General features: G+C 44.7%; 13 non-coding genes across 13 annotated transcripts; 12 read left to right on the top strand and 1 right to left on the bottom strand.

Moving 5' to 3' along the window:
- Positions 1 to 9,598: 9,598 nt before the first annotated feature.
- trnaq-cug (transfer RNA glutamine (anticodon CUG)) lies at positions 9,599 to 9,670 on the bottom strand. Its single transcript has one exon. It is a non-coding gene; the product is annotated as a tRNA-Gln (tRNA).
- Positions 9,671 to 11,779: 2,109 nt separating this feature from the next.
- trnaq-uug (transfer RNA glutamine (anticodon UUG)) lies at positions 11,780 to 11,851 on the top strand. Its single transcript has one exon. It is a non-coding gene; the product is annotated as a tRNA-Gln (tRNA).
- A 115-nt stretch (positions 11,852 to 11,966) lies between these two features.
- Positions 11,967 to 12,038, top strand: trnaq-cug (transfer RNA glutamine (anticodon CUG)). The gene has a single exon. It is a non-coding gene; the product is annotated as a tRNA-Gln (tRNA).
- A 427-nt stretch (positions 12,039 to 12,465) lies between these two features.
- trnaq-uug (transfer RNA glutamine (anticodon UUG)) lies at positions 12,466 to 12,537 on the top strand. Its single transcript has one exon. It is a non-coding gene; the product is annotated as a tRNA-Gln (tRNA).
- Positions 12,538 to 12,652: 115 nt separating this feature from the next.
- On the top strand, positions 12,653 to 12,724 carry trnaq-cug (transfer RNA glutamine (anticodon CUG)). The gene has a single exon. It is a non-coding gene; the product is annotated as a tRNA-Gln (tRNA).
- A 462-nt stretch (positions 12,725 to 13,186) lies between these two features.
- trnaq-uug (transfer RNA glutamine (anticodon UUG)) lies at positions 13,187 to 13,258 on the top strand. The gene has a single exon. It is a non-coding gene; the product is annotated as a tRNA-Gln (tRNA).
- A 115-nt stretch (positions 13,259 to 13,373) lies between these two features.
- On the top strand, positions 13,374 to 13,445 carry trnaq-cug (transfer RNA glutamine (anticodon CUG)). Its single transcript has one exon. It is a non-coding gene; the product is annotated as a tRNA-Gln (tRNA).
- Positions 13,446 to 13,907: 462 nt separating this feature from the next.
- trnaq-uug (transfer RNA glutamine (anticodon UUG)) lies at positions 13,908 to 13,979 on the top strand. Its single transcript has one exon. It is a non-coding gene; the product is annotated as a tRNA-Gln (tRNA).
- Positions 13,980 to 14,094: 115 nt separating this feature from the next.
- On the top strand, positions 14,095 to 14,166 carry trnaq-cug (transfer RNA glutamine (anticodon CUG)). The gene has a single exon. It is a non-coding gene; the product is annotated as a tRNA-Gln (tRNA).
- Positions 14,167 to 14,625: 459 nt separating this feature from the next.
- trnaq-uug (transfer RNA glutamine (anticodon UUG)) lies at positions 14,626 to 14,697 on the top strand. The gene has a single exon. It is a non-coding gene; the product is annotated as a tRNA-Gln (tRNA).
- Positions 14,698 to 15,346: 649 nt separating this feature from the next.
- Positions 15,347 to 15,418, top strand: trnaq-uug (transfer RNA glutamine (anticodon UUG)). The gene has a single exon. It is a non-coding gene; the product is annotated as a tRNA-Gln (tRNA).
- Positions 15,419 to 15,533: 115 nt separating this feature from the next.
- Positions 15,534 to 15,605, top strand: trnaq-cug (transfer RNA glutamine (anticodon CUG)). The gene has a single exon. It is a non-coding gene; the product is annotated as a tRNA-Gln (tRNA).
- Positions 15,606 to 16,072: 467 nt separating this feature from the next.
- trnaq-uug (transfer RNA glutamine (anticodon UUG)) lies at positions 16,073 to 16,144 on the top strand. Its single transcript has one exon. It is a non-coding gene; the product is annotated as a tRNA-Gln (tRNA).
- The last annotated feature ends 38 nt before the right edge of the window (positions 16,145 to 16,182 follow it).

Below are 16,182 nucleotides of genomic sequence, written 5' to 3'. Positions count from 1 at the left end.
CAGAACACTGACTCTGAACACTCCCAGACAGAACACTGACTCTGAACACTCCCAGACAGAACACTGACTCTGAACACTCCCAGACAGAACACTGACTCTGAACACTCCCAGACAGAACACTGACTGTCAGGAGTTCTGTCTACTGAGTTGCAGTAGTAGTGGCAGTATAGTCTTGTTCCTGGTTGGATAGCTCAGAGCGTCTGCTCTTTTCTACTTCTGGCTTGATTGGTCGCAGTGGAGGAGGAGTAAAGGGAAGTGGGCAGGGCATTCAAATCAGTAAGGAAAGAATATGGTGATTAGTAGATAAATAGTAAGAAGTAAGGAGAGCATGAAGTCATTGGTAGATAAATAGTAAGAATTAAGGAGAGCATGAAGTCATTGGTAGATAAATAGTAAGAAGTAAGGAGAGCATGAAGTCATTGGTAGATAAATAGTAAGAAGTAAGGAGAGCATGAAGTCCTTCATGAATGATAAAACAGCATGCCTGGGTCTCACCTAATACTGACAGTCTGTACCTGGAGAGGTCATAGGATGGTGTCAAAACTCCAATGACTACACTCAAATGATGTATATAAACCCTGGATTGCTGATGCTATGTATTAGCCAATGAGAGGCTTTGAAGCCACCGGTCGGCCATATTGGAACTCCCCAGAAGGAGCAGTCCTCCATAGGAATAAATGGAATTCTACAGTATTTCAATCAAATGTTTCAAGGACAAATTTACATGTATTTAAGTATTTTTTGTTGTTGTAGTGGGGACAGTATCTTTAGTAATCTCTAACAATGATATTTTAAGGAAAATGTTTTAACGTATTTTTTTTATTTTGTGTTTTAATGTTTAGCTCACATAATATAGTTTTAAAGTATACCTCAATCAATCACATTTTATTTTTTTGCATCAACCGATGTCACAAAGTGCTGTACAGAAACCCAGCCTAAAACCCCAAACAGCAAGCAATGCAGATGTAGAAGCACGGCGGCTTTGAAAAACTCCCTAGAAAGGCTAAAAACCTAGGAAGAAACCTAGAGAGGAACCAGGTTTCTGAGGGGTGGCCAGTTCCTCTTCCGGCTGTGCAGGGTTAAGGTGTCTGTAATAGAATAAAGTGATAAAAAGTACATTTAGACATCAAAATTGCATTTCTCTAGCTTCCATGAAAGTTTTACAACAGTGATGGGATTACCAAGATGGCTTCAAACCACCCCAAATAGTCATCTAGTGCATTTATAAATCCACTTATAATGCCATCGTTGACATGAATGGCGACTCCCTTTCTATTCATTCTATTTCAATGACTCATGCAGCGACAGCACCTGGGGCGCAGTGAGCACTGTGAGTGAGGTGCTCACAGATTCATGTTCACAGGCATAGAAGTTGGTGGAATTTACCGGAAAGTCTACTCAAATGTGATATTGTCCTCGTGTTTCTTTGCTATGTGAAGGTTAAAAACAGGAGTGGTCTCAGGACCGCAATTCAACACATTTTGCCATGGGGCAGATAGAAAATGTTGCTGTTTTAAAGCTAACTTCCCGCAACTCAACACATTTTGCCATGAGGCTTAGAGAAAATGTTGCATTTTAAAAACAAATTCCCTGCTATTCTAAACATTTTGCCATGGCTTATGAAGTGCATATATGCTTTGTGGCAATACTAAGACTAAACTACATCCACAGATCACTGACTCTATATAATGTCTCAGCTAAGACTAAACTACATCTACATGATGTGATAGAGACAGGTTGAAAGGTGAAGGAGAGAGGAGAGAGAGAAAAAGAGGGAACGAGAGAGAAGGAGAGAGGGAAGGAGAGAGGGAAGGAGAGAGAGAAAAAGAGGGAACGAGAGAGAAGGAGAGAGGGAAGGAGAGAGGGAAGGAGAGAGAGAAAAAGAGGGAACGAGAGAGAAGGAGAGAGGGAAGGAGAGAGGGAAGGAGAGAGAGAAAAAGAGGGAACGAGAGAGAAGGAGAGAGGGAAGGAGAGAGGGAAGGAGAGAGGGAAGGAGAGAGAGAAAAAGAGGGAACGAGAGAGGCTTTTCAATTATTATTTAGACTAGAGTGGGAGAATCCAAAACAACTTTAGTTTGTACTATAATAACAACATACATGAAAACAATATGACGAAGCCAAGGTCGTAGGTTCAACAACCGTACCGGGCCAAGGGAACTTGGCTCTGCTGTGTCTCTGGTGAACCAGGGATCTGTCCACTTCCCAGCTGTCATCAGTATCAGGGTCTATGTAACGGTTATCTCTCTGTCATCAGTATCAGGGTCTATGTAACGGTTATCTCTCTGTCATCAGTATCAGGGTCTATGTAACGGTTATCTCTCTGTCATCAGTATCAGGGTCTATGTAACGGTTATCTCTCTGTCATCAGTATCAGGGTCTATGTAACGGTTATCTCTGTCATCAGTATCAGGGTCTATGTAACGGTTATCTCTCTGTCATCAGTATCAGGGTCTATGTAACGGTTATCTCTCTGTCATCAGTATCAGGGTCTATGTAACGGTTATCTCTGTCATCAGTATCAGGGTCTATGTAACGGTTATCTCTCTGTCATCAGTATCAGGGTCTATGTAACGGTTATCTCTCTGTCATCAGTATCAGGGTCTATGTAACGGTTATCTCTCTGGACATTGAATCCACTGATCCATGTTCAAATCTCTGTAAAAATCTCATTGTATTGGTCACATGCGTCGAATACAACAGGTGTAGACATCACAGTGAAATGCTGAATACAACAGGTGTAGACATCACAGTGAAATGCTGAATACAACAGGTGTAGACATCACAGTGAAATGCTGAATACAACAGGTGTAGACATCACAGTGAAATGCTGAATACAACAGGTGTAGACATCACAGTGAAATGCTTACTTACAGTTGAGAAAATATTTACAGAATAAAGTTTTTATTTTTTATTAGCACAATAAAATAACAATAACGAGGCTATATACAGGTGGTACCAGTAACAAGTCAATGTGTAGAGGGTACAAGTTAGTCGAGGTAATTGAGGTAATATTAGCTAGAACCTGCTTGGCTTTTGCAGTAAAATAACATGTCAGACACCCCAACTAAACACTATCACCCCAACACTGTCAGATACCCCAAATAACACCATCACCCCAACAACATGTCAGACACCCCAACTAAACACCATCACCCCAACAACATGTCAGACTATCCAAATAAACACCATCACCCCCAACACTGTCAGACACCCCAAATAACACCATCACACCCAACACTGTCAGATACCCCAAATAACACCATCACCCCCAACACTGTCAGATACCCCAAATAACACCATCACACCCAACACTGTCAGATACCCCAAATAACACCATCACCCCCAACACTGTCAGATACCCCAAATAAACACCATCAGCCCAACACTGTCAGACACCCCAACTAAACACCATCACCCCAACACTGTCAGACACCCCACATAACAACATCATCCCAACATATCAGACACCCCACATAACAACATCATCCCAACACTGTCAGATACCCCAAATAACACCATCACCCCCAACACTGTCAGATACCCCAAATAACACCATCACCCCCAACACTGTCAGATACCCCAAATAACACCATCACACCCAACACTGTCAGATACCCCAAATAACACCATCACCCCCAACACTGTCAGATACCCCAAATAAACACCATCAGCCCAACACTGTCAGACACCCCAAATAAACACCATCACCCCAACACTGTCAGACACCCCACATAACAACATCATCCCAACATATCAGACACCCCACATAACAACATCATCCCAACATGTCAGACACCCCAAATAACACCATCAACCCTGACACTGTCAGACACCCCAACTAAACACCATCACCTCCAACAACACTGTCAGACACCCCAACTCAACACCATCACCCCAACACTGTCAGACACCCCATCACCCCCAACAACATGTCAGACACCCCAACTAAACACCATCACCCCAACACTGTCAGACACCCAACTAAACACCATCACCCCAACACTGTCAGACACCCAACTAAACACCATCACCCCAACACTGTCAGACATCCCAACTCAACATCTTCACTTCAACACTGCATGACACCCCAACACTGTCAGACACCCCAACTAACACCATCACCAAAACACTGTCAGACACCCCAACTAAACACCGTCACCCCCAACACTGTCAGACACCCCAACTAAACACCATCACCCCAACACTGTCAGACACCCCAACTAAACACCATCACCCCAACACTGTCAGACACCCCAACTAAACACCATCACCCAAACGCTGTCAGACACCCCAACTAAACACCATCACCCCCAACACTGTCAGACACCCCAACTAAACACCATCAGCCCCAACACCGTCAGACACCCAAAACAAGCACCATCAACCCTGACACTGTCAGACACTCCAACTAAACACCATCACCCCCAACACCATGAGAGAGATTGTTATTTCACTGCTTCTCTTTAATTATTTGTTACTTTTATCTCTTATTCTTATCTGTATTTTTTTTAAACTGCATTGAACTAAACACCATCACCCAAACACTGTCAGACACCCCAACTAAACACCATCACCCAAACACTGTCAGACACCCCAACTAAACACCATCACCCCCAACACTGTCAGACACCCCAACTAAACACCATCAGCCCCAACACCGTCAGACACCCAAAACAAGCACCATCAACCCTGACACTGTCAGACACCCCAACTCAACACCATCACCCCAATGACATGTCAGACACCCCAACTAAACACCATCACCCCAACAACATGTCAGACACCCCAACTAAACACTATCACCCCAACACTGTCAGACACCCCAACTAAACACCATCACCCCAAATAGCACCATCACCCCAACAACATGTCAGACACCCCAACTAAACACCATCACCCCAACAACATGTCAGACACCCCAACTAAACACTATCACCCCAACACTGTCAGATACCCCAAATAACACCATCACCCCAACAACATGTCAGACACCCCAACTAAACACCATCACCCCAACAATATGTCAGACTATCCAAATAAACACCATCACCCCCAACACTGTCAGACACCCCAAATAACACCATCACCCCCAACACTGTCAGATACCCCAAATAACACAATCACCCCCAACACTGTCAGATACCCCAAATAAACACCATCAGCCCAACACTGTCAGACACCCCAACTAAACACCATCACCCCAACACTGTCAGACACCCCACATAACAACATCATCCCAACATATCAGACACCCCACATAACAACATCATCCCAACATGTCAGACACCCCAAATAACACCATCAACCCTGACACTGTCAGACACCCCAACTAAACACCATCACCCCCAACAACACTGTCAGACACCCCAACTCAACACCATCACCCCAACACTGTCAGACACCCCATCACCCCCAACAACATGTCAGACACCCCAACTAAACGCCATCACCCCAACACTGTCAGACACCCAACTAAACACCATCACCCCAACACTGTCAGACACCCAACTAAACACCATCACCCCAACACTGTCAGACATCCCAACTCAACATCTTCACCTCAACACTGTCAGACACCCCAACACTGTCAAACACCCCAACTAACACCATCACCAAAACACTGTCAGACACCCCAACTAAACACCGTCACCCCCAACACTGTCAGACACCCCAAATAACACCATCACCCCCAACACTGTCAGATACCCCAAATAACACAATCACCCCCAACACTGTCAGATACCCCAAATAAACACCATCAGCCCAACACTGTCAGACACCCCAACTAAACACCATCACCCCAACACTGTCAGACACCCCACATAACAACATCATCCCAACATATCAGACACCCCACATAACAACATCATCCCAACATGTCAGACACCCCAAATAACACCATCAACCCTGACACTGTCAGACACCCCAACTAAACACCATCACCTCCAACAACACTGTCAGACACCCCAACTCAACACCATCACCCCAACACTGTCAGACACCCCATCACCCCCAACAACATGTCAGACACCCCAACTAAACACCATCACCCCAACACTGTCAGACACCCAACTAAACACCATCACCCCAACACTGTCAGACACCCAACTAAACACCATCACCCCAACACTGTCAGACATCCCAACTCAACATCTTCACCTCAACACTGTCAGACACCCCAACACTGTCAAACACCCCAACTAACACCATCACCAAAACACTGTCAGACACCCCAACTAAACACCGTCACCCCCAACACTGTCAGACACCCCAACTAAACACCATCACCCCAACACTGTCAGACACCCCAACTAAACACCATCACCCCAACACTGTCAGACACCCCAACTAAACACCATCACCCAAACACTGTCAGACACCCCAACTAAACACCATCACCCCCAACACTGTCAGACACCCCAACTAAACACCATCAGCCCCAACACCGTCAGACACCCAAAACAAGCACCATCAACCCTGACACTGTCAGACACTCCAACTAAACACCATCACCCCCAACACCATGAGAGAGATTGTTATTTCTTTAATTATTTGTTACTTTTATCTCTTATTCTTATCTGTATTTTTTTTAAACTGCAATGTTGGTTAAGGGGCTCGTAAGTAAGCATTTCACTGTAAGGTCTACACCTGTTGTGTTCGGCGCATGTGACAAATAAAGTTTGATTTGATTTGATGCCCCAACTACGGCTCTGTCTAATGTTAGCATGTTCACTGCTGTTCAAGAATGAAACCTGTTTTTTAGGTGCTTTATGATACTTGTGAAGAGCTCTGCTCTGGTTTAGCAAGTATGTGGTAGTGAATTCTTGTTGGACAAGCCTATACCAGTAGATGAACCATTTATCCAGATCAATGCTCTCAGACTCTAGTGAGGAACGGTGGAGCTGATTGCCATCATCCATCTACACACGCTGACTATAGTTTACCTTACATTTTCACTCCGTTACTATTTTCAAGAAATACAAAATCACCGTTTAATTAATAGTTTAATTTAAAATGTATTTAATACAAAATACTTAACCTAATAAAACACTTTACCAACAAGGATCAAGTTGTACAGAACATTTCCCCATATTGAGAGAAAGTGACATATCACAAGACCATTACGTTTACAATATAGTTCATCAGTAGCTCAGTTAAGCATGACTTAACGTTCAATATAAAATAAAGCGCAGGTAGGCTAAAAGTCTACCCTAACCACTGATATGGGGTCAGATCTTATTTTCACCCCCCTAATGACTCACGTTATAGGATTTCCCAGAGACAGATAATTAAGCTTTCAACTAGACTAAAAAGCATGTTCATTGGACAATGTCCTCTTTCCATTCTGTCTCTATCCTGTCCAATAAACAACACATATAACAACACGTCCTCTTCCTCCACCTCCTACTCCTCTACCTCCTCTTCCTCCACCTCCTACTCCTCTACCTCCTCTTCCTCCACCTCCTACTCCTCTACCTCCTCTTCCTCCACCTCCTACTCCTCTACCTCCTCTTCCTCTACCTCCTACTCCTCTACCTCCACCTCCTACTCCTCTACCTCCTCTTCCTCCACCTCCTACTCCTCTACCTCCTCTTCCTCCACCTCCTACTCCTCTACCGTCCTCTTCCTCCACCTCCTACTCCTCTACCTCCTCTTCCTCCACCTCCTACTCCTCTACCTCCTCTTCCTCCACCTCCTACTCCTCTACCTCCTCTTCATCCACCTCCTACTCCTCTACCTCCTCTTCCTCCACCTCCTACTCCTCTACCTCCTCTTCCTCCACCTCCTACTCCTCTACCTCCTCTTCCTCCACCTCCTACTCCTCTACCTCCTCTTCCTCCACCTCCTACTCCTCTACCGTCCTCTTCCTCCACCTCCTACTCCTCTACCTCCTCTTCCTCCACCTCCTACTCCTCTACCTCCTCTTCCTCCACCTCCTACTCCTCTACCTCCTCTTCCTCCACCTCCTACTCCTCTACCTCCTCTTCCTCCACCTCCTACTCCTCTACCTCCTCTTCCACCTCCTACTCCTCTACCTCCTCTTCCTCCACCTCCTACTCCTCTACCTCCTCTTCCTCCATCTCCTACTCCTCTACCTCCTCTTCCTCCACCTCCTACTCCTCTACCGTCCTCTTCCTCCACCTCCTACTCCTCTACCTCCTCTTCCTCCACCTCCTACTCCTCTACCTCCTCTTCCTCCACCTCCTACTCCTCTACCTCCTCTTCCTTCACCTCCTACTCCTCTACCTCCTCTTCCTCCACCTCCTACTCCTCTACCTCCTCTTCCTCCACCTCCTACTCCTCTACCTCCTCTTCCTCCACCTCCTACTCCTCTACCTCCTCTTCCTCTATCTCCACCTTTTTTTATCTCTCTGGCGCCTCCTTGTGACTTCACACAGAACACATCCCACCTCTCAGGCAGCCAGCCCTTATTGAACATCAGCTGAGCCAGCCAGGAGAAGCCCGAGATGGCAGGAAGCTTTGCCCCATTTATGTACTGGGCCGTACGCACTACCTTCTGTCGGGCCTTGCGGTCGGAGGCTGAGCAGTTGCCATACCAGGCAGTGATGCAACCCGTCAGGATGCTCTCGTTGGTGCAGCTGTAGAACCTTTTGTGGATCCAGGCCAAATCCATCCTCTCCTGAGCGGGACAGGTTTTACCGTGCCCTCTCCACGACTGTCTTGGTGTGCTTGAACCATGTTAGTTTGTTGGTGATGTGGACGCCAAGGAACTTGAAGCTCTTCAAGCTGCTCCGCTACAACCCCGTCGATGAGAATATTACCAAATATAGAATGTCAGCCCTTCAATGTGTAGCAATGACTTGCAACTGAAACCATCCTTCGTTTGGACAGCAATATTCTATTTAACAGAAGAGGATTATGTCACCTGGTATGGCCTCCTGAGACTTGAATACTCTTCTGAAGGGTTCAGATTTTACTGTCCTTGGTTCCCCCGGAAACACAGAAAGTATTTTCTGCCATGTACCGGTATCAACTGGGCTACCCTGCCATGTACCGGTATCAACTGGGCTACCCTGCCATGTACCGGTATCAACTGGGCTACCCTGCCATGTACCGGTATCAACTGGGCTACCCTGCCATGTACCGGTATCAACTGGGCTACCCTGCCATGTACCGGTATCAACTGGGCTACCTTGCCATGTACCGGTATCAACTGGGCTACCCTGCCATGTACCGGTATCAACTGGGCTACCCTGCCATGTACCGGTATCAACTGGGCTACCCTGCCATGTACCGGTATCAACTGGGCTACCCTGCCATGTACCGGTATCAACTGGGCTACCCTGCCATGTACCGGTATCAACTGGGCTACCCTACCATGCATCCACTTGGAAATCCACATATTTCCAACACGAATGATGTGATGAGTGTGAACAAAATATGAAACATTTTCAGTTCTTTGTGGGGCTGCAAGTTTTCAATTAAAAAAACTTAACAGGAACTCATAGTATGCATTTACCGTTGGCTAGCCATTCGTGCGTAACAAGAGTGCTTATTGACTCCCACCCATTTGTTTCTTTCACACACCACTATTTTAAAGTTGACAGGGGAGGAGTGTGTCACTGCAAAATCAAGGTAGGTCCTACCAAGATTTGAACTCGGATTGCAGGATTCAGAGTCCTGAGTGCTAACCATTACACCATAAAACCCTATACAGAATGATTATTGTAGACTTCCGATTTTCCTGTCATTTGTACACCGGATAAACAGCAGATTATGAGATTATTGGTTGGCCATGTGAATAATTCAGCACAAAAAAATAGGAAGGTTCTACTGAGATTTGAACTCTGATCACTGGATTCAAAGTACAGAGTGCTAACCATTACACCATTACACCACCTCCTCTTCCTCCACCTCCTACTCCTCTACCTCCTCTTCCTCCACCTCCTACTCCTCTACCGTCCTCTTCCTCCACCTCCTACTCCTCTACCGTCCTCTTCCTCCACCTCCTACTCCTCTACCTCCTCTTCCTCCACCTCCTACTCCTCTACCTCCTCTTCCTCCACCTCCTACTCCTCTACCTCCTCTTCCTCCACCTCCTACTCCTCTACCTCCTCTTCCACCTCCTACTCCTCTACCTCCTCTTCCACCTCCTACTCCTCTACCTCCTCTTCCACCTCCTACTCCTCTACCTCCTCTTCCTCCACCTCCTACTCCTCTACCTCCTCTTCCTCCACCTCCTACTCCTCTACCTCCACCTCCTACTCCTCTACCGTCCTCTTCCTCCACCTCCTACTCCTCTACCTCCTCTTCCTTCACCTCCTACTCCTCTACCTCCTCTTCCTCCACCTCCTACTCCTCTACCTCCTCTTCCTCCACCTCCTACTCCTCTACCTCCTCTTCCTCCACCTCCTACTCCTCTACCTCCTCTTCCTCCACCTCCTACTCCTCTACCTCCTCTTCCTCTATCTCCACCTTTTTTTATCTCTCTGGCGCCTCCTTGTGACTTCACACAGAACACATCCCACCTCTCAGGCAGCCATCCCTTATTGAACATCAGCTGAGCCAGCCAGGAGAAGCCCGAGATGGCAGGAAGCTTTGCCCCATTTATGTACTGGGCCGTACGCACTACCTTCTGTCGGGCCTTGCGGTCGGAGGCTGAGCAGTTGCCATACCAGGCAGTGATGCAACCCGTCAGGATGCTCTCGTTGGTGCAGCTGTAGAACCTTTTGTGGATCCAGGCCAAATCCATCCTCTCCTGAGCGGGACAGGTTTTACCGTGCCCTCTCCACGACTGTCTTGGTGTGCTTGAACCATGTTAGTTTGTTGGTGATGTGGACGCCAAGGAACTTGAAGCTCTTCAAGCTGCTCCGCTACAACCCCGTCGATGAGAATATTACCAAATGTAGAATGTCAGCCCTTCAATGTGTAGGAATGACTTGCAACTGAAACCATCCTTCGTTTGGACAGCAATATTCTATTTAACAGAAGAGGATTATGTCACCTGGTATGGCCTCCTGAGACTTGAATACTCTTCTGAAGGGTTCAGATTTTACTGTCCTTGGTTCCCCCGGAAACACAGAAAGTATTTTCTGCCATGTACCGGTATCAACTGGGCTACCCTGCCATGTACCGGTATCAACTGGGCTACCCTGCCATGTACCGGTATCAACTGGGCTACCCTGCCATGTACCGGTATCAACTGGGCTACCCTGCCATGTACCGGTATCAACTGGGCTACCCTGCCATGTACCGGTATCAACTGGGCTACCCTGCCATGTACCGGTATCAACTGGGCTACCCTGCCATGTACCGGTATCAACTGGGCTACCCTGCCATGTACCGGTATCAACTGGGCTACCCTGCCATGTACCGGTATCAACTGGGCTACCCTACCATGCATCCACTTGGAAATCCACATATTTCCAACACGAATGATGTGATGAGTGTGAACAAAATATGAAACATTTTCAGTTCTTTGTGGGGCTGCAAGTTTTCAATTAAAAAAACTTAACAGGAACTCATAGTATGCATTTACCGTTGGCTAGCCATTCGTGCGTAACAAGAGTGCTTATTGACTCCCACCCATTTGTTTAACCTTTACAGCATAGAACCCTGTACTCAATACTCTGTGAAGGGTTCAGATTTTACTGTCCTTGGTTCACCGGAAAAACAGATAAATATTTTTGGGCCAGAAACGGTATCAACTGGGCTACCCTACCATGCATCCACTTGGAAATCCACATATTTCAAACACGTTGCTAATTTAAACACATATTATTATTATTTTTTCCAATTTCCGTGTGGATTTAGAATATGGTTCTATGGTGTAATGGTTAGCACTCTGGACTTTGAATCCAGTGATCGGAGTTCAAATCTCGGTAGAACCTTTCTATTTTTTGTGCTGAATTATTCACATGGCCAACCAATAATCTCATAATCTGCTGTTTATCCGGTGTACAAATGACATGAAAATCGGAAGTCTACAATAATTACTCTGTATAGGGTTCTATGGTGTAATGGTTAGCACTCAGGACTCTGAATCCTGCGATCCGAGTTCAAATCTCGGTAGGACCTACCTTGATTTTGCAGTGACACACTCCTCCCTTGTCAACTTTAAAATAGTTGTGCGTGAAAGACACAAGTGGCTGGGAGTCGATAAGCACTCTTGTTACGCACGAATGGCTAGCCTACGGTAAATGCATACTATGAGTGCCTGGTAGTTGATACCGTTTCTGTCACAGAGTTGATACCGTTTCTGTCACAGAGTATTGAGTACAGGGTTCTATGCTGTAAAGGTTATCACTCTGAATCCTACAATCCGAGTTTAAATCTTGGACGATCCTACCATGTCAATTAATTTGCCTCGTGGAACTAGAATATAGCTGTCCAAATATTGTTGTCAGTTGAAAGTATTTGCAACACGTGAAGGAACGACAGTCCGCTGTTGCTAATTAAACGCAGAATTATTATTTTTTTCAATTTCAATGTGGATTTAGAATATGGTTCTATGGTGTAATGGTTAGCACTCTGGACTTTGAATCCAGTGATCCGAGTTCAAATCTCGGTAGAACCTTCGTATTTTTTGTGCTGAATTATTCACATGGCCAACCAATAATCTCATAATCTGCTGTTTATCCGGTGTACAAATGACATGAAAATCGGAAGTCTACAATAATTACTCTGTATAGGGTTCTATGGTGTAATGGTTAGCACTCAGGACTCTGAATCCTGCGATCCGAGTTCAAATCTCGGTAGGACCTACCTTGATTTTGCAGTGACACACTCCTCCCTTGTCAACTTTAAAATAGTTGTGCGTGAAAGACACAAGTGGGTGGGAGTCGATAAGCACTCTTGTTACGCACGAATGGCTAGCCTACGGTAAATGCATACTATGAGTGCCTGGTAGTTGATACCGTTTCTGGCCAGACAATATTTGATCTGTTTTTCCGGTGAACCAAGGACAGTAAAATCTGAACCTGTCACAGAGTATTGAGTACAGGGTTCTATGCTGTAAAGGTTATCACTCTGAATCCTACAATCCGAGTTTAAATCTTGGACGATCCTACCATGTCAATTAATTTGCCTCGTGGAACTAGAATATAGCTGTCCAAATATTGTTGTCAGTTGAAAGTATTTGCAACACGTGAAGGAACGACAGTCCGCTGTTGCTAATTAAACGCAGAATTATTTTTTTTTTCAATTTCAATGTGGATTTAGAATATGGTTCTATGGTGTAATGTTTAGCACTCTGGACTTTGAATCCAGTGATCCGAGTTCAAATCTCGGTAGAACCTTCGTATTTTTTGTGCTGAATTATTCACATGGCCAACCAATAATCTCATAATCTGCTGTTTATCCGGTGTACAAATGACATGAAAATCGGAAGTCTACAATAATTACTCTGTATAGGGTTCTATGGTGTAATGGTTAGCACTCAGGACTCTGAATCCTGCGATCCGAGTTCAAATCTCGGTAGGACCTACCTTGATTTTGCAGTGACACACTCCTCCCTTGTCAACTTTAAAATAGTTGTGCGTGAAAGACACAAGTGGGTGGGAGTCGATAAGCACTCTTGTTACGCACGAATGGCTAGCCTACGGTAAATGCATACTATGAGTGCCTGGTAGTTGATACCGTTTCTGGCCAGACAATATTTGATCTGTTTTTCCGGTGAACCAAGGACAGTAAAATCTGAACCTGTCACAGAGTATTGAGTACAGGGTTCTATGCTGTAAAGGTTATCACTCTGAATCCTACAATCCGAGTTTAAATCTTGGACGATCCTACCATGTCAATTAATTTGCCTCGTGGAACTAGAATATAGCTGTCCAAATATTGTTGTCAGTTGAAAGTATTTGCAACACGTGAAGGAACGACAGTCCGCTGTTGCTAATTAAACGCAGAATTATTTTTTTTTTCAATTTCCATGTGGATTTAGAATATGGTTCTATGGTGTAATGGTTAGCACTCTGGACTTTGAATCCAGTGATCCGAGTTCAAATCTCGGTAGAACCTTTCTATTTTTTGTGCTGAATTATTCACATGGCCAACCAATAATCTCATAATCTGCTGTTTATCCGGTGTACAAATGACATGAAAATCGGAAGTCTACAATAATTACTCTGTATAGGGTTCTATGGTGTAATGGTTAGCACTCAGGACTCTGAATCCTGCGATCCGAGTTCAAATCTCGGTAGGACCTACCTTGATTTTGCAGTGACACACTCCCTTGTCAACTTTAAAATAGTTGTGAGTGAAAGAAACAAGTGGGTGGGAGTCGATAAGCACTCTTGTTACGCACGAATGGCTAGCCTACGGTAAATGCATACTATGAGTGCCTGGTAGTTGATACCGTTTCTGGCCAGACAATATTTGATCTGTTTTTCCGGTGAACCAAGGACAGTAAAATCTGAACCTGTCACAGAGTATTGAGTACAGGGTTCTATGCTGTAAAGGTTATCTCTCTGAATCCTACAATCCGAGTTTAAATCTTGGACGATCCTACCATGTCAATTAATTTGCCTCGTGGAACTAGAATATAGCTGTCCAAATATTGTTGTCAGTTGAAAGTATTTGCAACACGTGAAGGAACGACAGTCCGCTGTTGCTAATTAAACGCAGAATTATTTTTTTTTTCAATTTCAATGTGGATTTAGAATATGGTTCTATGGTTTAATGGTTAGCACTCTGGACTTTGAATCCAGTGATCCGAGTTCAAATCTCGGTAGAACCTTCGTATTTTTTGTGCTGAATTATTCACATGGCCAACCAATAATCTCATAATCTGCTGTTTATCCGGTGTACAAATGACATGAAAATCGGAAGTCTACAATAATGACTCTGTATAGGGTTCTATGGTGTAATGGTTAGCACTCAGGACTCTGAATCCTGCGATCCGAGTTCAAATCTTAGTAGGACCTACCTTGATTTTGCAGTGACACACTCCTCCCTTGTCAACTTTAAAATAGTTGTGCATGAAAGACACAAGTGGGTGGGAGTCGATAAGCACTCTTGTTACGCACAAATGGCTAGCCTACGGTAAATGCATACTATGAGTGCCTGGTAGTTGATACCGTTTCTGGCCAGACAATATTTGATCTGTTTTTCCGGTGAACCAAGGACAGTAAAATCTGAACCTGTCACAGAGTATTGAGTACAGGGTTCTATGCTGTAAAGGTTATCTCTCTGAATCCTACAATCCGAGTTTAAATCTTGGACGATCCTACCATGTCAATTAATTTGCCTCGTGGAACTAGAATATAGCTGTCCAAATATTGTTGTCAGTTGAAAGTATTTGCAACACGTGAAGGAACGACAGTCCGCTGTTGCTAATTAAACGCAGAATTATTTTTTTTTTCAATTTCAATGTGGATTTAGAATATGGTTCTATGGTGTAATGTTTAGCACTCTGGACTTTGAATCCAGTGATCCGAGTTCAAATCTCGGTAGAACCTTCATATTTTTTGTGCTGAATTATTCACATGGCCAACCAATAATCTCATAATCTGCTGTTTATCCGGTGTACAAATGACATGAAAATCGGAAGTCTACAATAATTACTCTGTATAGGGTTCTATGGTGTAATGGTTAGCACTCAGGACTCTGAATCCTGCGATCTGAGTTCAAATCTCGGTAGGACCTACCTAGATTTTGCAGTGACACACTCCTCCCTTGTCAACTTTAAAATAGTTGTGAGTGAAAGAAACAAGTGGGTGGGAGTCGATAAGCACTCTGGTTACGCACGAATGGCTAGCCTACGGTAAATGCATACTATGAGTGCCTGGTAGTTGATACCGTTTCTGGCCAGACAATATTTGATCTGTTTTTCCGGTGAACCAAGGACAGTAAAATCTGAACCCGTCACAGAGTATTGAGTACAGGGTTCTATGCTGTAAAGGATATCACTCAGGACTCTGAATCCTACAATCCAAGTTTAAATCTTGGACGATCCTACCATGTCAATTAATTTGCCTCGTGGAACTAGAATATAGCTGTCCAAATATTGTTGTCAGTTGAAAGTATTTGCAACACGTGAAGGAACGACAGTCCACTGTTGCTAATTAAACGCAGAATTATTTTTTTTCAATTTCCATGTGGATTTAGAATATGGTTCTATGGTGTAATGGTTAGCACTCTGGACTTTGAATCCAGTGATCCGAGTTCAAATCTCGGTAGAACCTTCCTATTTTTTGTGCTGAATTATTCACATGGCCAAACA

The sequence above is a fragment of the Oncorhynchus clarkii genome, chromosome 10 (assembly GCF_045791955.1).
Source record: "Oncorhynchus clarkii lewisi isolate Uvic-CL-2024 chromosome 10, UVic_Ocla_1.0, whole genome shotgun sequence".
In the NCBI taxonomy this organism is placed as follows: Eukaryota; Metazoa; Chordata; class Actinopteri; order Salmoniformes; family Salmonidae; genus Oncorhynchus; species Oncorhynchus clarkii.
Note: the sequence above shows the minus strand (reverse complement) of the source record. Positions and strands in the feature narration are given on the sequence as shown.